Genomic DNA, 24055 nt, shown 5'->3' on the forward strand with positions numbered 1-24055 from the left:
CTGCTTCGCTATAAAGTGCCATAGGGTATTATTCCTGTGGAACATATGGGGTGGTATATAAAACCCAGTTTTTGCTGATTTTACTTAAAATCTGTTTTTATTTGCCATTTTATGTCTCCTTTTTACAGCACCTTGGAACATCCTCTGTCTGGGCGCCCCATTCGGTGGCCTTGCACTCCATGCTGCACTGGCTGCTCCCCAACAAGCCCACTCCAGGGCATGGCGCCTCCCAGCACATCCAGAGAAGGACCGAGGTACCGCCAGAAACTAATTTTCGAATAAAATGGCAACATGATTGAAATGCATCCCTCTAAATTCAGTATCAATTAAGTTTAATGGTCACAAGTCTTTCATCGATTTATAGAGCTGTGTATATCATGATTTTTAGAGAGAACATTACTCCCGAGACAGCTCTCTAATTGAGAGAAGGATTCGATAGCACGGAGACCTTCGATTAATGTTCTATAGAGATAATTTGTAGCCTTTTGTTCTGTTGGTCACTGGATCAGCCATACGTGAACTTCACTTAGCAGGTTTGGGAAATGTAGCTCCAGGCACTGCAAACAAAGCTGACAACTGTATTCTCCATGACAACAGAAATCTAAAGAAAGGGTTGGTAACTGACAGAGCTTTTGTTCTTGTCTCCTTTTCCATTACGGACAAATCCTCAAGGCGGTGTGGAAAGAGCCAGTAGAAGACGCAGATAACTGCCCCCCAGGAACAAGCTGCGATTCTCCCCTTCTGCAGCAGCACAGCCTCAAAGAAAACAGACGTAGGACCTGGCTAGCCCTGGTCCAGTGCTGGCTCACAAAAGCGTTCAGTACAGGCAATGTCATATTGCGCAGATTATTGGCACTGGGAAAGCTATTTAATATCCCAAATGCCCACTTTTCTGAACTAAATCAAGCATGATTTAAAGATGAACATCGCTGCCTCACCTGATGTGTCTGTTGCAGAAGAGACTGACTTATGCCCACCCCAGCACCTGAGGGGAAGAGTTTCCCACACTTGTGGGATGCAGGGACTTTGAAGTGACAGGCAGCTAGCTGAAATCCCAAGAATGGGTGAAGGTGGTAGGGTAGGGTGTCCCTACGTCACAGGCCAACAGTCGCATTCTAGTTGTCTCCTGGCTTTTGTGTTTTTATCATGCATTGATAGTACTGCCAGATTCAGGGATTGCTTACAAACTCAGCTTCTCCTAAGAGCTAACAAGCTAATTTGAGCTTCCCAAGAATGCATGGTGGTGATTAAAATGCCAAAGGCATAAGCCAGTCCAGCTCTAAAGAAGTCCAAAGAGAAAACACAGGAAACTGAGAAAGATGGAAAGATGGACCTTCTTGGGAAGGTCACCGACTTTCAGTTCATACTGCCTGTCTGAGAGAGGGACACTGGGGTGACGGCCACCACACAGCAGCCCCAAGTTCTGTGCTGCTAAATACAGATGCTCTATCCAGCAGAAGTGGGTTTGCACCTTATTTCCAGCTATGTGAACTTGAGAAGTTATTTAACCTCTCTGGGACTTAGTCTTCACCTGTAAAAGGAAAAGTACTTTTTCCATAGGATTGTTTGGAGGAATAGGTAAAAAAAAAAAAAAAAAAAAAAGTATTTAAACAAAGGGACAAATGATGTGAGAGACATTAAAATTCAAATCATTGGCTTAGGGAGTTTCAGAAAATTTCTTCAAGTCTCTGTCTCCTATATAACATGATTATGGTAATAAGTCCTATTTTTTAGGCTATTAGGAGAGCTAAATGGATTAGTTCATGAATAGTACTACAAACAGTTGCTAGCACATTCCAAGTTCCAGGTATCAGATATTCACCCGTTCCCGCCACTGTTTGCTCTTGCTGCTGGGTACCCAACTCCTAGTACAAAGGGTGATCAAAAATACAGTGAATATTTAAATTTGAAATGTTTCACCTAAAAGATATATTACCATTAATTCTCTTCAAAATATTTCCCTTCACTTCAAAAAATTTCCTTTCCTTGTACCACTTTCTAAAATGATTCTGGAAGTCCTCTTTTCTGAGTGTGTCCAGCAGGTATGATTAAAAATAGGGAGATGGTTGCAGATGACAGCCACCCGGTGGAAAGCCAGGCTTATAAAAACATTCTGATGGGTCTCTGCCCTATTCACTAGACTGGCACTGGTCTAGTCATGGCTTTTCTCCAAAGCTAAAATGACTACGACAGGTAAATGTTTTGAATCCATTCAGGATATCAAGCAGCCACAACAACGTAACTAAAGACATTCACGAAAGAGGCCTTCCAGAACTGCTTCAGAAAGTGTTGAGAACAAAGGGATGTATGCATGTGAAAAGGAGAATTTTGATGGAGAGGATGGCAAGGTGTGTTTTCATGTAATAAAAAATTTTAATTTAAATACACATGCTATTTTTCTTATCATAGCTTGTACTATGCTTGGCTTCTGGTATATCCAGATTGAATTCTCCAAAGAACCTTGGAAACTAACTTTCAAATGAGTGCTGTGAGTTTCTAGTGGGGTAAGTTTCATGGCCCTCTCCCCTAAGAGTCATGATTAGCTCTTCCTAAGAACAAAACCCATTAGCCTAGTACATGTGACGCTCTTCTATGAAAGCGCTAAAATACAGTTGTTATTTCACAGTAAATTGGCTTCCCCTTGAAGAGGTGACATGCCTTTGTCCTTGCTGGGAGCCTCATTTTCACTTTTGGTCACCTTGCTTTAAGAGAAATGGAACTGAGGTTGAAAAATGCTGGGAAAGGGTACGATGCGGCCCAGAGGTTGAGGAAGAGTTATGTGTTATGAGAAGCAGAACAGAACAGGATTAGCAAAAAGATCAGGATGAATTTGATAGTAGGCCACAGCATTATGAGTTTAATAAAAGCTCATTGGCTCCTCTTTGTCAACATAACAGCAAAACATGTTGGCAAGCGAATGTTCAACTCTGGCGAAAGGCACCAAATGAAAATCAATCCTAGAAAACATTTATGTGCACTAAGTATTTCCTTGTACAAATTTCTGATGGCAAAGCCATTTCTGTAACCAGGATTCTGTCCTTATATTTTAAAAGATTGAATGGTTTGTGCAATAAAAATATGTGATTATGCAAGTATATCCAACATGGGTAATTAAATTTCATGCTTCAGGAGACAAATTAGCTGTTGAGGGATATCTGGAAAACAGTTCTTCTGTGTGTATGTCATTTCACAACTAGCCAGCTTCTCTAGTGGGACTCTGTCTTCCTGGTGGGAAAAGAACCGGAGATCTTTCTGGAGGGGCATTCACTACACAGAGTCCTTTGCACCTACTCTGAACGTCTCTTGCCCTCAGTGTGGTTGTTGGTTAGCCTTTGGAACCAGAGTATCCCGACATGGATGGCAAACTAAACCTTGAAGAGGCCAGCTCAGTTAGTGTATTCAGTTTTCTAGAATGACATGGAATATCTATCTGGGAGCTCTGACCCAAGATCTTAAGATGACCCAAGCGATTCTCTTTTTCCCCTGAAGCTCTCCAGGCCTAGCTGAGTCAGACAAAGACTGTTATTGGGAAGCTCTGATTTGCAAGAATGGACACCCAGGAAGGAGTCGGTGATACTTGTATTGTGGGTGGTCCACAGTCCTAGCTGGCTGCACTAAGGAGGAGTGGATATTTTTAGTTATCCTTTCCCGGAAGAATGTGATTCTTCATTTAAAGTGGAAAGTGGAGTGGGAAGGAATTGGCAATGGGACTTTATCTTCCATAAAAGAAATTTGTATCTTCTGAGAAAAAAATAATTTGAGAAGTCCCAAGGGAAAGGCTCTTTGGAGGAGAGTTATAGCTGGCCCAAAAATGGATGTTTGGCCCAATGCATGATACTTTTTTATGTATCAAATAAAAGCAATAGAAAGTGAGGAAACTTTTTAGAACATGACTTTATTTGAATACATTATTTCCTTTTTACACTTATGTTTTCATTTTCTTTTACAGAATTGGGAAATACAGAGCTATTGTTTATTGTTAGATAACTTTTGTTCTAAAATTCATATTAAACTATATCAGGCTCCCAGAATTGCATGTGTTTCCTCACCATCTATTAATTAGGTTACAATATGCTGCCTTCAATTAAAAGATCTATAGACCTACAGGGCAGTAGAGCTGTCTGCTCTGGTCAGACTCCAGCTCATGATGCACTCACATCCGGTGTTAAACTCCGGTATTCCGGGAAAACCATGATCGTAACTCGTAACTCGAGGGCAGTCCCCCTCCCAGTGACCCAAACACTTCTCACTAGGTCTCACTCTCTAAAGGCTCTGCCTCCACACCAACACACCAAAGACCAGTCCTCCAACTCATGAACATTTCAATGGATACATAAATGTGGACACTGGTAGAATTCATGACAAAAGTCCTAAGTGTATGGTTCGCTGACTGCTGTATCCCTTCAGCCCCCTCAGGGGTTTTTCTAGGGCTGTTAGAGGTTGGCACTTGCCAACAGCTGCTCAGACCCCTGTTCTGTTACAGTTGCAAGTAGGCAGTGACAGCTATGGCTTGTGCCTGCTACTTATGCTTTTTCAGATATGTCTTCGTTTGTTCCCCTGGAGAATCCTCACTCTGCTCCACACGGGTCTCATGAGTTATCATTAACACCGCTTCCATGGAACACACTGACCACTCAGGCTGGCCACTCAGAGCTCCTGTTTGCATTCTAGAGAGTCATTCAGGGATACACTGCTATTCAAACCAGGCCTGGTTGCTTGTACTCTGAGATTGACAGCTGGGCCTCGGAAGGCGACATCTTCTGTGGTTGGATTGATATTCTCAGTGTTTACCCCTCCTTAGATCTACACTTTTTGCCCTGTAGTTACACAGTTTCTTCAAACACACACACAGAGTTCATTTCTTTGACCCCTGACTTTGGACTTGGCCACGTGGCTTACTTAGGTCAATGAAACATTAGTAAACCTGGGGTAAGCAGTGGCTTGACCCACACTTGTGCTTTGGAACTTACCCCTTCATGTCTGCTTTTGACCTGAGAATAGGTCAGGGAGGCTTCTGCCCTTCTCTTTGGCCCCAGGGTAGATCTCTCTAACAGCTCAGGATACCTCAGACTGAACCAAAGCCTCCCTGCAGGAACCAGCAAGTTGATAAAAATGAATGCTTCTTGTGCTATCATGACTTTGTGGTTGTTACACAACACTATTTTAAAAGCAGCTGGGAACCAATGTATTTTCTTTCCATGGAGTTACTATGCAGGAAAACAAACTCAGGTTACTAGAAGCTGTCTTCTAGAAACAGCTCGGCTGAGAATGAGGCCAGGTAGGTACCAGATAAGCCAAGGAAGGGAGAAAAAAATGAACCCAGCTGAGCCCACGGATACAGCTGCTGCCTAAAGCATTTGAAGCTTTCAGTAATAAGGCAGTAAATTCCCTTAACTTTTATTTTTTAGTTAAGATAGTTTGAATATGGTTTCTGTCACTTGAAATATGAATAGCCCAGACCAGTGACAGTGAGTATTTTAGAGCTCTCAATGACACAAACAGCCTAACTGTGGCATGCAGATTATATACTTCACCCCCACTGGCTCAGAATAGCATGTGTGTCATGTAAACCATCCTGGATATGTTCCCTGCTCCCTGGTTGCAGCCTTCACTCTTACACTGTCATTTCTAGCACCTGAAAAAATGAGCTTTCAGTCATGCATTTTTTTTTTTGGAAGGCGTAAAAGATTTTACAGTAGAGATTTGCTCAAATACACAAATTGTCACATTTTTCCCTGCTCTTCCTGCACCAGATGCAGTGAAACTTGGCCTTCAGGGGCCATGGCATGGTTTCCACCAGCTGTGATAGATTTTTGTCCTTTAGGAGAACTGGACTCTGACTCTCCTGGGTTCTTGGAAGGACAGGGAGCTACAAATGAATCTAGGAGATTTCAACTCCCTCTTTCTTCTAGGACCATGCAAGATCCAGCTAAATTTAGGACATGAGATTGGCAAATTCCCACCTGAATTCCACACTGTAATGCTGAAAGGTTTATCTATGCCCCAGTGGTACACGACTTGAGCTCGAAATGAAGAACTTCCTCAAATATGAGCCTGTATATGTTTGCTCTTTGAGTGCTTCAGAAATGCAAGCTATAAGATATTCTGAACAAATCCCATCCTGCGCAAATAGCATGAGAGTATTTGAAGGGCTGTGTTTTTCTTACCCGTTTATGCATCTCTAGTTTAGTGTCTTTCTCAGGTCATTCTTTTCTCATAAGTCTCTTTTACCTTCCCCTTCATCATTTCACAAGGCATCTTTCCCTACAACTCCCCAGTGAGAGCAGGAAATCAGTACCTCACGCACATACATTGGCTTGATAAGAAATTGGACGAGGCTGAATTGCCACACTGAACAAAGGCCCCAGGCCCCTGCCAGCATTCGGGTCCAGGCCCAGAAATCAAACATGACGTTCTTTCCATGGCAGCCTCATTGCACACTTAACGACAGGTCCAGCGGGCTGCGTTCCTTCCATTTTAATTACGAGGCAGGAGTGTAATGAGGCTGCGTGGCAGAGAATTGCGGCAGAGCCTGACAGGGTCTTTCATCAACATATGATTATATTCAGATGCAGGCCAGCCTAGAGGCTGAGGCAGGGCTCTGAAGCCAGCCAAGGTCTTGGCAGACCTACGTTCCTGCACCTCTAGGGGTCCCCTCGGGGACAGAGTCACGGTGACCCAGACAAGTGCCTCCTTGGGGCCAAGGGTAGAGGTCAAGTCTTGATGGAAGGCAGTGGAGTCCAGGGAGGACCCAGCAGTACCTGCTTGGTTTTCCTCTGAGTGTGCAGACCTACATGCATGTGAGGGATTCGGCCCCGTCAAAGTCCTGCTGCCAAAGGAGCTGCTACCCAGCACCTTGATGGGGCTGCCAGGCAATGCACACGTCCCCCTTAACCTTCACAGCCATGCTGGGGAGCAGATTCATGTGAATGTTGCCATGGCCTCCAGTATTTGCTCTCCTTTCTGTCCTTGCAAACTAACAGCAGCCTGGTGGGGTTATTGTGTTTTGTTTTTTGTAGGTTGATAATATGCCAACAAAACAAGCTTGATTCTCTAGGCTTCCTCGCAGGTCTGAGAGACCAGGCAATACAATTTGGCCCATGAGTAGAAGCATAAGTCTCCTGAGAAAGGAGTGTGGCAAAACTATTGTTCCTCTGATAAAATGAATAGATACGGCTGGCCCGGGCCTGTTGCAGACTGCCTACTCTCCTCTCCCTGAACGGAAAGAGACCAAGAGGCTTGGAGGAGCAGCAGTTTTCGTATGTCCAAGCATAAAAGGACAGCAGAGGAGAAACACACAAGAAAACTGTAATCCAAGCATCAAAATCATTATGTTCATTTCACTGGTGGATGAACTGAGACTCAGAAAGATAAAGCTATTCATGTACGGTCATAACATACATGTAAATCCTAACATCTCCAAATCCAAAGCCCCATGCTCTTTCTAAGAATTCTGGTTTAGAATATAGTCTCAAAATCAGAGAAGGTAGGAAACTCGTGCTCTCCCTGGTAGAACTGAAAACAGCTACACCTCTGGGTGGGACCAAGCCTCTGGGAGAGGGAAGCTATGGAAGACAGAAGAGTAACCATAGAGCACTCAGAAATCTTCGCAGAACAAGACCGGAATTGCTCTCTAAAAGGAGGCCATGTGATGGGATTAAATAAAAGTACCATGAAAATGAAAGCGGTGATGTCACTGTCATAGTTTGAATCTTAAGTATCCCCCAAAGGCCTCTGCATCACGGTCTTACTTCCAGGCTTGCTCCTATTGGGACATGGTAGAAACTTGGACAGGTTGGGCCTAGTGAGAGGTTTTCAGGTCCCCGGGGCTGTACCCCTGAGGGCGTTTCTAGGTCTCCAGCCTCTTCCTGCTTCTTTCTTTTGTTTTCGGCTGTGCTCCACCACACACTCCCCACCACGACACGCTGCCTTGTTGTGGGTCTAATAAAACTTCTTGGTGAGTCGACTGTCTCAGCCATGTAGTACAGTACTGGCAAGCTGTCTAACAAAGTGCTATGTGTAGACAGGAGGCCAGCAAATAAACTCCTGATGGTGTTTAGCAATAACAAGCAGGATTTTTCTTTTCTTCCTTACCATTTTGTTCAACTCATGAAAATAGGTTTTAGAAGCAGTTAAACCAGGAAGGAAGAATGAAAAGAATTTGCATTTGTATCCAAAATATTTGCTTTTAAACTTTTTGCCGTTCAAAAGGTTTAATCTTCTGTGTGCTTTACACCAAAGTGGGAGTGAAGTCATCTTAAAAAGTCACTTTTTTCCTTTGGCTGCTAGAGATGAAACTTAGAACCTTGTGCTAGCTAAGCAAGAATTCTGGTGCTAAGCTGTGTCCCCACCCCGCTCACTACCTTCACTATGGGGGTGTGTTTAAAGGGATGGTGGGAGGGAATCTTGTCAAGAACTTTCTTTTAATGAGCTACAGTTTCTTGAGACAGCCTGGATCTTCTTCTAAAGCTTCTTTATTCCTATACGGTTTAACTCAGGGAGAATTAAGCAGGTCAAACCCAAACGAGTCTTTTACTTGTACCAAGACTAAATGATTTTCCCCTGAAAGTGCCTGGAGAAGAAAATTATAAAGAGAAATTTGATCCTATACTCCAGGACCCCATTGAGCCTTGAACTACAGGAATATTTTTCTTGCTTTGGTCAGAGATTTTTTTAAAAAAATAAATAAAGAAAGAATAAAGATCTGGTATATTCTCAGGTACCTCTTGCCTTAGATCGGAGAGACCACACTGAGTTTCTTCCAATAAGTGAGGAAAGACATACACCATTTAAAGCTAATTTTTGGAGAGATACAATAGGGCTGATTTTCTCCAGTCAGTTACCTCAGAATTGCCTGCCCCAGTTGATAGTTTAGTGTCATTCTTCTTTGGGCTTTGAAACTGTCTTCTAGAATTTAGGGGTATCTAGGTGATGTTTCTCTAAATAACCAGTATATGGGAATAAACTCAATGCCACAGAGAGTGAACGTCACTGAAGATGTGGTGTCCTGTGTTGGGATCTCTGAGCCAGTGCAATGACCTAAGCTGTACCAGGTGGTGGAGAACCAGAGGGTGAAGGTCTATGTTCTCCCTTCTCCATGCTGTGAATTTTTATTTGGGAGATTTCAGATCCACAAGTGATGAACTACTAGGCAATGGCCCTTCTAATAGTAGACACTAGTAGAAGTGGTTCAGGGGTATGAGCTGGCTGAGGTAAGGGCTGCCCCCTCAAAGACAAAGAACCACCTAGCAACAGGAAGGCTGCTGATGGTCAGAAGACAGCTCCACCTCCACACCAGCTGCTTGAGGGGAGGAGGTAACAGGGAATGAAGGCACAGCTAATTTATATTTTCCAGATATAGTAGTAAAACTAGTATGCTTGGCAGTGTGTTAAGAACTTTACAGGAAGTACCCCATTTTGTTTTTGTACCTTTGCAGGAGTCTTACGAGATCCCTTAACAGAAGAGAAATTGAGCATTGGAAATGTCTTAACCTGGGCAAACCATATGTTAGTGAGTTAAGCCATGATTCCACAGCAGCAGCTAGACCTCCATAAAGCCATGGTGTCCGCTTCCATGTCAACAATGTCTTGGGCATTGCAAATACCAACCTCCAACAGGAGGGAGACATTTCCCTGTTATGTGGCTTTTTGTGCTCTGTTCTGTGTGTGGTATAGGGAGAGCTCTGACAGCAAACGCAGAGGAGTCTGGAAGAGTTTGGGAAGCCATCTCTCAGACCCTGGTTCTCCAAGGCCTTGAACAGAGGTGGGGAATAAGATTTCAGGCTGTTAATAGTAACCCCAGGGTTTTGCTTCTTACTGAGCCCCTCCACTCCCACCCCTACTCCCAGGAGAACCAAAGTGCCAGTGGGAATGAGGTGACATTGTTTGAAGAGGGTCATTTGGTCCTAATGAAGAAGATAAACAAGTGGGTAATTGTTTCCTGCCTAGAGAAAGGTCACTTCGGTGACCTTGTGAGTAGGTCTTATGAATACCTTTTAAATTCTTTATCTTCATTAATCGCCTCTTAAAATAAAAATCAAATGTCTCCCTAGCACACCTTTAAAAGGCTTTCGGTCCCATGTTGGCTAAATAAAACAATAAAAAATGTGTGGTGAGCACGATGGTATGGATTACCACCAAAAGCACAGGCAGCTGGGATCCTTCCTGCCTGAAATCTTTGACATTCTGCAGCCCTGGTTTGTTTTTCTTGTTATCTTACCCCAAAGCCTGTGCCAAAGTCCTTAGCTTATTGGCAGGTGCCAACTTGACCCCAACCGAGTTAATACCTTATATCATCTTATTAAAGACCTTAGCCTGCTGTGGACCTAGAGACCTTAGATGCGTAGCAGATGCACTGTGTTTCAGCACATCCTCTGTAACATTCTGACCTCCTTCCAGGAACACCTGTAGCTATTTCTGAAGGAATTCAGCAAGAATGTAAAATAGACTCAAGTTCAAAGTTATTCCATCGTTTTTTGTTCTTTTATTTAAAGCTGCTTGACATCTTGGTCCTATTCACTATGTGAGTTTTATAATAATTACATGCTAAGTCAATGGCTAAATGTAAAATGGAGAATAAAAACATGGAGTCACACAAAGCCTGTGCCTTCGTGGACCCATTCTGCATTGTGGTAATCATACAAGAACATGTGAAGTGTTTAAACAGCTAAGAGTATTCTGGAACCTTCCACCTGAGAAACATTCCCCAATTAGTCATTTCAGAAAGCTTCTGACATAGCTTTAGTGACATTCTAAGCCCCCAAAATGAGTGCCTTGGATACAATTAGGATATTCCAGACAGGTTTTGCCAATACTCTGTTGGATTCTGGGGGCGTTTTGTATTTAATGTGCTAATTGTCCAATCCAGCTGCTTGAGAACACTGGATTCCTGAGTGCCAGAGCAGGGCCCCCAGCGGTGTCCAGGCATGCAGTGAGGGCTGGCCACTCTGAATGTGGCTGGCAGTTTAGTCCCTGCTCCAGGCTCCAGCTGCCTCCAACAAAGGTCGTCCTCTCCCTCACCCAGGATCTCAACAGAAACTGTGAGTTATGTGGGAGAAGGCAGAGCAGTGTTTCAAAGGCTGGAAAATGAGACCTATGAGAAATGGGGAAAGGAATAGGGATTACTGAACCTGTGGAAGAAAAGAATTCAGAGCGTCTTAACAGCCTTCCCCTCCTCTTTGAAATGATCTCTCATGTGGAGGAACACAGCCAGCTGTTCAGCATCTCCAACAAAGACCAATCAGGAGGAAATGGGCTCATACGACAGCATTAGGGATTTAGGGCAGAAGAAAGAATTTCCTGACTTTGAGAAATGTGAAACACCAGGAAAAGTTACCCATAGGGGTTGAGGAATCTCTTTCTCTTGGGATATTTAAAAATAAGAGATTTTCTTAGCAGTCTGGAATGATTTAAAGGTCCTGCCTACGTGTGGGGGCAAAGGTTGAAGGAAAGATACAGATAATTTTTTCCTACGTATCTTTTGGTTTTAAAAACAAAGAAGACCTTTAAAAAAAATTTTTTTAAAAAGATGCTTAGATATGTCCTCCATTGACTCTTTTGTTGATAAAATTTATGAAGTTGCATAAAAAAGAAAAAAAAAAAAACTACCTGCATTTAAAACCCCTAAACTTCATTTTGTACTTCTACTTTGAGAGGATATAAAGTAATTAACTCTACCGCTCTCCTCAGCTATAAATTGGTGTCAAAACTACTTTGTATTGTTTGCCTCATGGTTGGTGATAGTATCAAATAAAAGATGGAAATCCTTCCAACAGCGAAAACAATTATGCCAAGGTAAAATATTGTGGGAAGGTGTTTTGTAGAACAGTATTTCTTGTTCTTGCTCTCATTTCTGCAGTCAGGGCTGACAGGAAACGCTAAGCTCTCCAAGTAGGGCTGCTGTGCCTCATCCCTAACTCACTGTCAGGGAGGGAGTTCAGGGAATTTCACTTTGAGGACTGGCTTTGGTGTGTTTCCCGTAGCCTGGCACACCCAAGAACTTCCCAATGGAATTTTAAACCTGGGCAAACCTCCAAGCTGCTGTCGGGTGGGTAGGCTCTGGTGAGGGGGCTGTTTTCCTGAGCTAAGCATTTCCAAACTGTCCTCCTGAGGAAAGACTTGGAGAGGATTGCATGGCCTAAAAGGCAGCCAGGGTAGTCACCCCAGAGACTCCACAACAGGTTCTGAAAAAGTGGCTCAAGTTACAGCATGCTGGTGACATTTGCTTGACTTGGGGGCTGCCTCAGAGACTGCAGAGGCCCTTGGAGGCTCGGCCTGCTGTTCTTACAAGGTCTCTTTAACTTGCTGAGTGTCTGACTAATTGGGAAAGTGTTGATTAAGAAACCACATCACAACTGCAGAGCTGTTCCCAAGGGCCTGAGTTTAACAAGGGGGAAACCATCTCCTGTATCTGCTGTGTGTTCTACCACCTTGCAAGATCCTTGTCATTTTGCCTTCTCAAGCCTCCCCTGGTGAGGCAACTTCCTGGAGCTCTGGACTCAGTGCTTCCAAGGTATCAGTGTTGTTTTACCACCGAAACTTCCGTGGGGTCCTGCTTCAGGGAAGTCTGCCATGGCTCTTTTGGAACTCTGCCTTTGCTAGTGTAAAATTCATCTAATCCCAAAGTGCTCAAAGGAAAAAGAAAGAGATAACAGGGAGAGAAATACAGGTATAAAAAAACAAGCAAACAAACAAACAGCAACAACAACAAAACACTAGATTACAAAAAGGATTTTTGATTGAACAAGTTGGCTAATAGCTTAGAAAACAAAAACGAGAATTAACCGTTACATCTTCCAGTCCAAAACTCTGTTCCCTAAAAGATGGAGGAGCAAACATGCAGCAAACATACTGTGTACCTTACCGAATTCCACAAGGCTGGAAGGTGGGCAGAAGAGCCCGTGGCAGCATCTGGAAGTGGGTTGCTGACTGCAGACCCTCTGCACTGTCCCTCAGTTAACGTGTGCGTTGCTGGCAAACCACCGAATTTCAAAAGAGAATATTACTGGTACTTCCACTTTCATCCTGACAATAATTACACCTTTTCTTGGGCCTGACTATGAAGTACTTCTTTTCTGTCTTTCCACTGGTCCCTGGCAATTTCTTAGGTAAGAGAGAGAACAAGAGCTGAAACCAACACCGCTTCTAGCGGAAGGCTGCCTTCCGTGTGAATTTCTGTTGTTTAGTTCCTTCCCCTCTCCTTTGGGTCTAGAGCTTTCCACTCCACGCCACGTGCCGTGTGCCATTATGACTTCACAGGGTGGTGCTCACACGAACGAATGAGGGAGGGCTCAGCTGGTATTCCTTGTGCCATGCCACCTACACCGCCAAATGAGTGCCTGTGAAGAAAACAGGTGGGTCCCCCCTCACAGCACCATGCCCTGCAGCAGGTAGTGGGAAGGAAACTGCATTGATGAAACGGTTAGACAGTGATTAATATGTACCATAACTCATCACGATAGCCCTGGTTCAGCATCCTCCTCTTCACGGAGTGATGTTCAATTACTCACTATTGATCCGCAATTGCACTGCACGGCATAGAATGGCAGCATCCATTCATTTCAGCCTATTGAGTTTCAGCCAATAGCAATTGATATCTGGCACATGCTTCTCAGAGACATTTCTCTGCCATCAGGGAGTTGATTAACAGGTTGGCAGTTTGTGTGTTTGCGACCAAGGGAGGGGAAGTGTAACTGTTTCTTTTGAATTTGTTCTCATACCTGATGTGGATAAAAAGACAGCGATTGTCCTTCCTTCTCTAAGTACTGTAGTTAAATCAGCTGTTTGCCCTGCCAATCAATTCACATTGGACAGGTTCAGCCCTTATTTTTTATTGATAATCATGTGAATAATTAAAGTCCAAAGACATGAAACCCGCATAAATCATCTGCAGTGGGCACATAGTGGACCTGGGCCCAGCCATTTCTCAGAGCATAAATTAAGGCCAAAATATTCCTGATGTAAAGTAGGCCTATCAGTGCATCCTGCAGACTTCATTGTAAGCTGCTTGTCATTCAAAACCTGTCAGGTGACAGGTTTGGCAGGAAAAGGACCCCAAATGATCCCAGGACCGCCGACCCCTCTTGCTTTCCATTGCCTCTGCCATTGAGGCTCTGGAAGCAGATGACGCACTATTTGTTTTGAAAAGCCACTTGCTCCATTTGGCCACCCCTGCTGTGTGGCCTTAGTGTTCATTCTGTGCCTACTTTGAAAAAGCCCAGGCAGCAGCATCCAGAGCTATTAACCTTCTCTCTGGTGTCATCCATCATTCGCTTGGCACATGGGCTCTGCTAGACAAACCTAACAACATCTGCCATGCATTCTGCAACTTCCTTTCGATTCCTCACACTTTATTTTCACTTTCATCTCTGTGCACTGGTGAGATGATGTCTGATCTCTTTCGGATGCCAGGCAGCCAGGAATGTGCCATTCTTCTTCCATGGTGCAGAGTGCCTGTGAGAAATTGGGGCAATCAGAAGTTCAGGGCTGGAGGGCACCCCTGTTGCCACATGCAGTGGCGATTGGAGCATTCTGCTAGTGCACGTGGAGCCACGGCAGACACAGCACCTGGGAAACTGAACCTGTGGGCGCATGGGAATCACTGGTACATTACAGTCATCTTTGGGGGAAATTCATTTTATTGGGAAAACAGGTTACATATTTCCTGCCAAGATCTAGTTACCATCCAAGACTACCAGGTTGGCCGAAGCCTGCTCTTCTGTTCAGAAGGAAACCCCATTTTCTTTTCCATGTCATTGTATTTCCCAAGCCCATTGTTGGCCTGGCCTCGCACAGCCTACTGCTTAGAATGTGGCTTTCGAACAGCTGAGATGGCACCGAGGTTCGCTCTGAATGACATGCTCAGGAGCCCAGAGATCAAGAGCTGTGACTCCTCCTTGGGGGTGTTCATGATGCCTCATCTATTTCCTGACGGGCATTTGCTCTGCCCAATATTCTAGTGACTTGCAGAGTGACAATCTTAAGAGAAAAACCTGACGTCATGGAATATTCATCAGGGCTATTAGTCTAGTTGTCACTTTGGGAACACTTAGACTTGCCCTCAGTCTTTGGTTGTGGAAGGGGGTGGGTGTGCAAGAGAGATAGGTGTACTATTAAATAAAACATCCACTTCCAGGACAATGTAATTAGTAATAACAAATGCATTCAGAGATTCTCTGCAGAGCATCTAGGAGCAGTTATATAAATCAAGGAAAGGAGAACTCACGCCTCGGAGGTTTTTCTGTTTGGTTTTGTTTTTTTCTTTTCACATTTAGTAACTTCATTTTGGCTTACTAAAGCTAATGCTTCTCTTTTTCAATGTGCATCATAAATTTGAATGTTTTTTGTAAAAACAAGAAAAAAACCCAGCCATGTTTGTATAGTTTACAAACCCTTGTATCTTCACTGCATAAAACTAACATTTTATGATAAGGTTATAAAGAAAGGAAATTGGAAGGTCTTCTTCAACTCAAAGACTTCTTCAATTGCCAGCATTTGTATGGAAGAGAAAAACGAGCTGATTCAATCAGTATCAATGTGAGGGCACCCTACTTCTAAAGCGGGCTCAGATTTTTAATAATAAAAAATTCCATAATAGGCTTAAGTGAAGGAGGCAGTGAGACACGCTTTGGATGGTGCCTGTGATAAAGAGACCGTAATTGACGTAGAGGGAAGGAGCAGCCGCTGCCCTCAAATACGTTGATATTACATTTTTTCCACTTGGACGCCCCCCTCGTGCCCACTAATCCATGGATCTGAGAGAGAATAATCCACTGACATCCAATTTTCTGGGAGAATGTTTCCCCTTTGTGAATGAGGCAATTTGTTCCTAAAGTCGTTATAAGTTAACTCTTTCTTGGCTCTATGGTCTTCACAAAATAAAGAGTAATCCTGGCATGGGAGATTAGGGTCACTAAGTCAAGAACCCTAGTCAGATTCCTTCCATTTCCAGCCACATCCCCCCTAGTCTAGAAAAAAATAGCAAAAGAAATTGTGATTTCCCAGTAAAGCAGGAACAACAGCAAAAGATCAGTGTTGGACCAACCAAGCTCTTACGGATGAAGTGGGGTGAATGAATCAGACTCTGGTCCTGAACGTGTTCTCTCTCAGGAGAACATTTTTTTTTCTTCTCCAAATCCAACTGGTAACAGTGCAGATGTTTATTGAGCGCATGGTGTGTTCCAGACATGGTGTCCCAGAGGAAATGGAATATGGGGCGGATCTTTCCAGGGATTATGGGAAGACACACGTGCAAGGGAAAGTGTGGGCACTGCGGGAACACAGAGGGCATGTGCTGGACCCTGCCCAGTTTGGATCAGGGAAGACCTTCTTCAGTGGGAGGTGTTTAGAAGAAGATGTGCCTGGAAAAGACCCACTGAAGAGAAACAGGCACAGAAAAGCAAGGACAAAAGCAGAGCAGAGCCACAGTGTCCTGTGATCTGCCTTCACAGTCCACGGGTGACAGGTAACTTTTGCAGGTGTCGTTTCCATCTCTCAGGTTGGAGCTGCAGGTCTCTCTCCAGATTCCTTCTCTCACCCCATTCTGGGGCTTTGCTAGGTCTTCTGGAGGTGTTGTGCATGTGCTCACGACAGGGGCAATGGATTTACTGTGGCCTCTATCGTTCTTTCCTCTCCACTCCGGCTCTTTCTGCCGGGCAGCCTTGGGACCTGCAGGTGCTGCTGTGTCTTCTGGCATCACTGCCACTCTGGTGGCTTCCAGTGTACCAGCCAGGCCTCATGTGTCCACCGAATACCCCGAGTCCCATAAACGTTGTTCTCCACAGAAACCTGTGTCTACTGCTGCCACTCTCCTGTTTTCAAACTGAAGCAAAGAGGATGTCAGGACTGATCACGGTACCTGTGTTACGGACCAAAAATGGAATCAAAACATCCAGTGGGGGTCTTTCCATTTTCACACATAGTCTCCTCTCTGCAAAGGCTCCAACATGAGGAAGCAGGATCAACCCCAGGCTGGAACCACTCCTGCCCCAATCAGTCCAAGCTTGTGCACCTGGCTTCCTCCCCCTTCTTCTCAAACTCTGCTCCTTGTGAGAACACAAGTCAGCAGGCTCACTATGGGACAAGTCAGCTTGTCCCATGGACTCATCTTGGTCCCCAGGATGGACATGGTTTATGTTCAAGCCCAGAGAGCCTTTGTCACAGATGATAATCGGAGGAGTGAATATGCTCCTTAAGGAGTCCACTAAATCACCACAGCTAAAAATAAAGACCCTGCATATTAAGATGCTCAGTTTCAAGAGATAGGGAAAACTGACTCGAAATAGCTTTTTTTTAAGTGAGAGAATTTTGTTGGTTCATTTAATTAAATAGTCAACGGATCTGCTTCAGAATTTTATCTAGGACTCAAACAATGGGACTATGGTCTAGTTGCTTATCTTCAGTTTCTGGATTCTGCTGCATATCCCAGAAGTACGTCATTCTCTGTTTGAAGCCAGTAGGGAATAGAAAAGGCAAAGTCACTTTTCTTTCCCAGAATTCCCTCTTGGGTTTCCTGGCTTTGACCAAGATAGGCCGCCAGCCAGGATGGCTGTGAAGGCAGGCAGTGGCCTCAGCAACTTAAGAAGGTACTTTCAGTTTATCCTTCAACCTGTGGTCCATTCTGCACAGCCACAGGGCAGAGTAGGCAAAGAATTTTCCCAGAGGAAAATCAGAATACGGTGTTTAAAAGGAGGAGTGGTAGATGTTAAATGACCAAATTCCAAAAATAAATATTGCGGGAGGAAGGTAATATTGTAGAGAGTGTGTGCTTAACATTCATGAAGCCTTGGATTCAATCCCTACAACAAAGGAATGAATGAATGAATGAATGAATGAAAAGAACCACAATCTATGTTACTAAAACATTGTGGTTGCATTGACATATAAATGATTTATCAACCTGGAGTAGAGTCATTCACACTGTTGGCAGAGTTGGAGGAATGTTAGCTTTTGGGCCAGAGACTCATGGAAAGATGTAAATGCAGGAGAAGAGGGAGGCCGCATAGAGGACTCAGACGGGTCTATGGGTAATTGAAGGAGTTTTAACAATTAGTGGTAACACAGAGAATATAGAAAGTCTAACGCTACATGGATCAGTCAGACTACACACAACAAAAATTGTGCAGTTAAATGTAAAAAATAAAATAAGAAACATCTTTCAAGAAAACACAAGATACCATGCCTATGGACTAAGTAGAATTTCCCAACCAAGGCTATGAAGTCAGAAATTCAATAAGAAAAGACATCATGAGTGAATGTATATGTGTTGTGTATATTTATAATATGGAAAAGGATGTAATAAACAAAACTATGGGTGCATATAAGCGATGGAAAAAGAATCTTGCAAAGTTTAAAATAGTACCTATAACATGTAAAGTGTTCTTAAGCCACAAAAATAAAAAGTAATCCATTAGAAAACTAGTAAAATATGTAGACAAATTATGTAGAGCAAAACTAACCAAATATACATTATATATAACATGTATATGTATATAAATGCTCAGATTCACTAATAGTCAAGAAAATGCAAATGTAATAATGAGATGACATTTTACAGTCATCAGACATTCAAGTTAGTAAGAATTGTCACACCCAGTAATGACACACTGCGGGGGAGGTTATAGACAAGCTACTATACAGAGGATGGCAGGAATGGGCTCTTTTACAGTTTAGGAAAGTACTTTAGCAATAATTATAAAAACTGAAATTGCATTTAGTGTTCAGCTCAGCAATTCCTTTCTTGAAAATTTATCTTTCAGACATAAAAGGACCAACACGTAAGTGGAACCAACACATTTAAAGTGGAAAACTTGGAACCAAAACAAATGTCCATCAATCAATGAAAGATGTTATGTTATAGAATATTCCCATCATGAAGTATTCACAACCAATAAAAAGAATGAATTAGGATTACTCTAGTCAAGTTGGAGTGATCCTTTGTTAGTGGGCAAGTCAGATGAGGGATGTATCTATAACATAACGTAACTGAATCTGACCTTATTTTTATAAAACAACAACAATATTAAAACCTGTTTTATATAATACAAAGTGAAAATATCATGATCACGAACTGAAGTTTTAAAAGGCATTATTTGAGGGATATACACAGCTGTGTATAGAGAAAGGGTGAGCAAGTATCCTGCTTTGTCTGAAACTGAGGACATTTCCAGAATGTGAGACTTTTGCTACCCAAACTGGAACAGTCTGAAGTAAGCTGAGACTGATGGTCACCCTAAGGTACAGCACAAAGAGCAGAGAGAGGAGGGAAAGGCAAACAAAGATGGGAGGGGGACAGACTAAAATCATGTCGTCACACATTTAAATTTTTTAAAATTTATTTTTATTTTAAAGAGAATAAAACCAAGCAAAATAGAACAAAGCCAAACAAAACAAACCAGTGTAAGTGACACAGGGCTTCAAAAAAATATGAAATCAACAGTGGTAACCATAATGCCTCTTGTGTCTTCAAAATAGCTGCCTTCAGACATAGTAAATAAAAATAGTAAATAGAAATACCTTCAGACATAGTAAAACTCAAACAAAATAGAATAGAATAGAACCAATAAAAATGAAACAATGAATGCAATAAAGGACTTTAAAACAAGACAATAATAAACTCAAAATGGCTACCACAATATATTTTGCTATCTTTGAAATAGCTGCCCATGCCATCAGATATAATAAAATCAAACAAAACAAAACAGAATTAAAACCCAACCCAACAAAACAATGACAATAATTATAGGACTTCTAAACAAGATAATAAAGAATTAACAATAGTCATCACCTTCAGAAGGAGATCCCCCATAGATGCCACACTGTGTACAGTGATCCTCTGAACAGATGGTCAGACCACCAGCCCTAGAGCTGTGAAGTCAGTGAAACACCAAATACCACATGCATCAAATTGCATTTCACCTCCATAGCTACCATCACAGCCTGTGTTTCTCCAGATCAGCCAATCACTCACAGGGGTGGTGGTTGGGATTGGGGCTGGGTGTTGGCTCTTCTAATTTTCCAGCTCATGCACTGGAAGGGGCTGGGGTGTGACTATCCCCCCAGCAGCAGTGGTCTGGGCATGGCACTGGTTCGCAGGGAAGGCTTGCTTCTTCCATGCATTTAAATTGTCTATCTGGTTGATATTTAGAAGATAAGTTTGAAAAAGACTAATTTTTACTAGTTTCTATGATATTTGATGAAGACTTAAATCCTGCCCACAGACTTCTTATGATTTGAAGATGTATTGTAGAAAAACAAAAGGTATTATAGATTACGAGGAAGTGTCATTTATTTACTCAATAAATATTCATTACACATCTATTCTGACTATTAATTTAACTGTTAATAACACAACACATTGAAGGCCATCAAAAAGTATGTTGAACTAATGAGCAAATTCGTGACTATAGTTGCCACACATATAATTATTATAATAACTACAGTAATTATGACATGTATATACCATGATAACACATGGTTTCATAGAGGTAAAAGCAGAAGCCTATGAGAACAGAGGAGGAACTGATTTTCCCTAGTGGAATTGTGGAGACAGAAGAAAAAAATGTCAGGGGTTTGAAAAAACAAGAGAGTGTTTAGAGCTAGGAGAAAAAGGAAAATCTAGAAACACCCTATGCACAGTGAAGAGTTGCACAAAAGCCAAGTGTGGGTCCATCATAGCCTGTGCAGAAGAGGAAGGGGGAGTTGAGGGAGGGTGACCAGAGGTGTAGGATGAGTGTGCTCACCTCCAGCCCACAGCTGCATTCTCCAGTAGGGGGCAGTGAGGTTGTGAATGGTCCTTCACTTCCCAGGACACTCAGAATTCATTCTGAAGGCACCAGGAAGACAGTGGAAGTCTCCCACCAGGGAAGAAACACAATCAAATCTAGTTTTTAGGAAGATAAAAGGAGCACCAAGATGGCAAATTGACTGTATGTCAAATGCCAGTTCCAATTGATTGTTCATGAAAGCTGAAGGACAATGTTAAGACAGACTGTGTGGTCACTGGTGTCTGGGCCTAGCAGTTAAAGTGTCATGACCAATTAGCGATGCTCGCTCTGGACAAAGAAGAAGTGGTGACCAGTGCACTATGAGTTCCCCAGGACTGCATATACCACCAGGAGAAGCCATACAGGAGAGACCACGGTCAGCGAGAGCAGGTGGGCAATGTGTGGCAGTGACAGGCACATGGCAGAGGGAGCAGGGAGGAATCAGTTTTTCAGGAGACATCAGATGACATCAATGGAGTCAGCTAAACAGATTTAGGAATGGAGGAGATCCAGGCACGGAGGGCGTCTCTGGCACATGGTCTCATTTGTGATGAGGTTTGCTTTATAGTATTGCAACCAAACTCACTGGGTCTCCTCCATGCACATCTCACAAAGGGCGAGATGACTCAGCAGCCTGGCACATTCTCGATAATCCCTCCACCAAATCACCATCTAGTGTCTGTAGCTCTGGCTGCCTACTCTAGCAGTTCTCATGATTTATTCTCCAGAGCAGTTCCAGAAGTGGAAATGTCCTCTGTGAGCCAAAAACAGGAAGCTCACCTGGCCATGGGGCCCGGAAGGAATATGTGTGTCCTGACACACCAGCAGTGCGAGTTCCCATTATGTCAGCAGTGTTTACCATCTCCAGGTACTTCCTGTGACATCGCGGCACTGGCTAAATCTCTGTACCAGGAGAGAGGAAGTGACTCATTCCAGGAAGTCATTGCTTCTCCTTCCCCATCCCCAAAATGGAAAAGCGGTTGAACTTTCACTAAAAATATCAGTACTGTCTAAAAATAAGATTCGTGGACTCTGCCCTTGCTCCAGGAAATCCTGACCAGCACTCCTCTCATGGTGAGAGGACAAGGGCCCTTCAGAGCCACACCCTTCCTGCAATCTCATTTTAAAGTGCGTTTGGAAATCCGTCTCCATCTGCCTTCCCCACCCATGAGCTCATGAGTAGTTTCTGGCCATGGAAGTAGCCAATCAGTGTTTTCCTGGCAGATCAGTGGTCTTCCAAAACTCTTCCACAAGCCTACACGCCCAAGGAGGTGTATTTCCTGTCTGGGTGGCTTCCTGCAGGCTTATTACTGCTTCAGTGTCATCTTCCAGGACAGGAAAGAGAGTGCAGGAGCGTGGCCTTTTGCAGCCTGGAGTGGATGTGCAGGGCTGACCTGTGGCAGATAGAGTCTAAATGAAGCCATTTGTTAGGAAGCCACTGACAAGCACTTGGAGGATTCAGCATGGCTTCTTCTGCTGTTTGCTCCTGGGGCATTCAGTGTGCGCAGCTTTAGATTCTGTCTTGAGCTAAGAAGCTGCAGCTGAAAGTTGGCAATGCCTTGGTGGTAGTGCACCTTGGCACCAAGGGCTGATCTAGAACAGAGATAGGAAAAATAAGGCCTGAACTGTTAACTCTAACTTGACATGAAGTTTCCCTGAGATCTGAAAGGAATTATTCATTGTTCTTCTCAAAGGAGAACACAGGAGGGTCTCAAATAGGGATACTTATCCCAGGGGAAAGGAGCACAGCATGTGAACACAGGCTTGGAAGTTAATTCTGTTGTCACTTCCTCCGGCTGTTGAGCCAGTTACTTAGCCTTGTGAGACCCCTTTCTGAGGTGTAACGCGAAGGTTGTTAAAAAGGTGAACTAAGAGTTGAGTGGTGCTTGCTCCATAGTCAGCGCTCACAGAAGTGCCCACTGGGTTTCCTCCCTGAGTGCTTTACCATGTGCCTGCCTCTCCGAGTGCTGGAGGTCTGTAGGGAGCAGGACACGTACAGCCCAACACCAAGCGGGACTCACACTATGCTGCTCGAGGGACTGAGTGTTCTGCTGATGGAAAGGACAGGTAAGCTCGGCGTGAGCAGAATGGAGAGCCCTGCATAGATGACTGCCTCTTGTTGATTGTTCTCTGTCTGAGCCCCAGAGAGCCCCGGAAAAGGCTTAACATTGTGACTCCGAATCACCCTTGGTGTGTGACTCCGAATCACCCTAGCATGTGGAGCATGCTAGGCTGGACAGTGTCTTTTCAGACCTCAGCATCTGCTGGATCTCGATCTCAGAAAGAGTCCCAAGGAGGGTTCAAAGGATAAGGATGCACAATGGTCCCTGAGAGCCCCACAAGCAACATCACAAACAAAGCGACTCAGCCATTTGCAAGGTACACTGAGCAAAACTTTGCCCATGTCTCACCAGAGCAGTGAACAAGGCAGACAGCAGAGGAGACCAGGAGATGGGAGAGAGGACAGTGAGGAAAGTCTACAGGGAAAAACCACGTGGAACATTCGTGGGTTCAGATGAATCAGCTTGATTTCCTGAGTGCCTCAAGGTAAAAGGTTTTTGGCTCAAAATTTCCTCATAACTCTCATTACACCACTCTGGACCCAAGAGAAGGGTCAGACACCGTTTATTGCATACATTGTAGCAATACACACACATATATACACAGACATGGTGGGGAGAGAGAAGAGAGAGAGAGAGAGAGAGAGAGAGAGAGAGAGAGAGAGAGAGAGAGAGAGGAGAGAGCGCCAAGGCTAACAATGTACACACACACTTCATGAAAAGAAATACTTGTATAAATGTTTTAATACTAAATTACTGGGACATCATGAGATCAATACAAGTTACCTTTGGCCTCTACAATTACAAGAGGTGCTTTAGAGTGGAGGCCGTGAGCTTCCAGACATTTATTAGTATAGCGAAAGGGTGCTTGGGCAGCGTTGGTCATGGAGACTGCTTCGCGTGCATTTTCAACCTCTTCTCTAAAGGCCAGTGGTGTAATGGGTTTTCTGAGACTTGCAAGATTCTCTAGGGTCCCCCATAAGAGGGTTACACCATCTGTTTAAAAAAATATCATGCTCTTTTTCTTTTTCTGAAGTGTGTGTGCATTATTGGATCTCTCTCTCTCTCTCTCTCTCTCTCTCTCTCTCTCTCTCTCTCTATATATATATATATATATTTCATTTCTATCTCCAAATCAAATATTGCCTTTTCCTTTTCCTTTTCCTGGTACATTTGCACTTCAGGCTTGCAGTCTGCATGTTGTTGAGGACCCGGGACAGCCCGGCAGGGATT

The sequence above is a fragment of the Cavia porcellus genome, unplaced genomic scaffold, assembly GCF_034190915.1.
Source record: "Cavia porcellus strain 051 isolate PalLab524CR breed Dunkin Hartley unplaced genomic scaffold, mCavPor4.1 scaffold_26, whole genome shotgun sequence".
NCBI classification, from domain to species: Eukaryota; Metazoa; Chordata; class Mammalia; order Rodentia; family Caviidae; genus Cavia; species Cavia porcellus.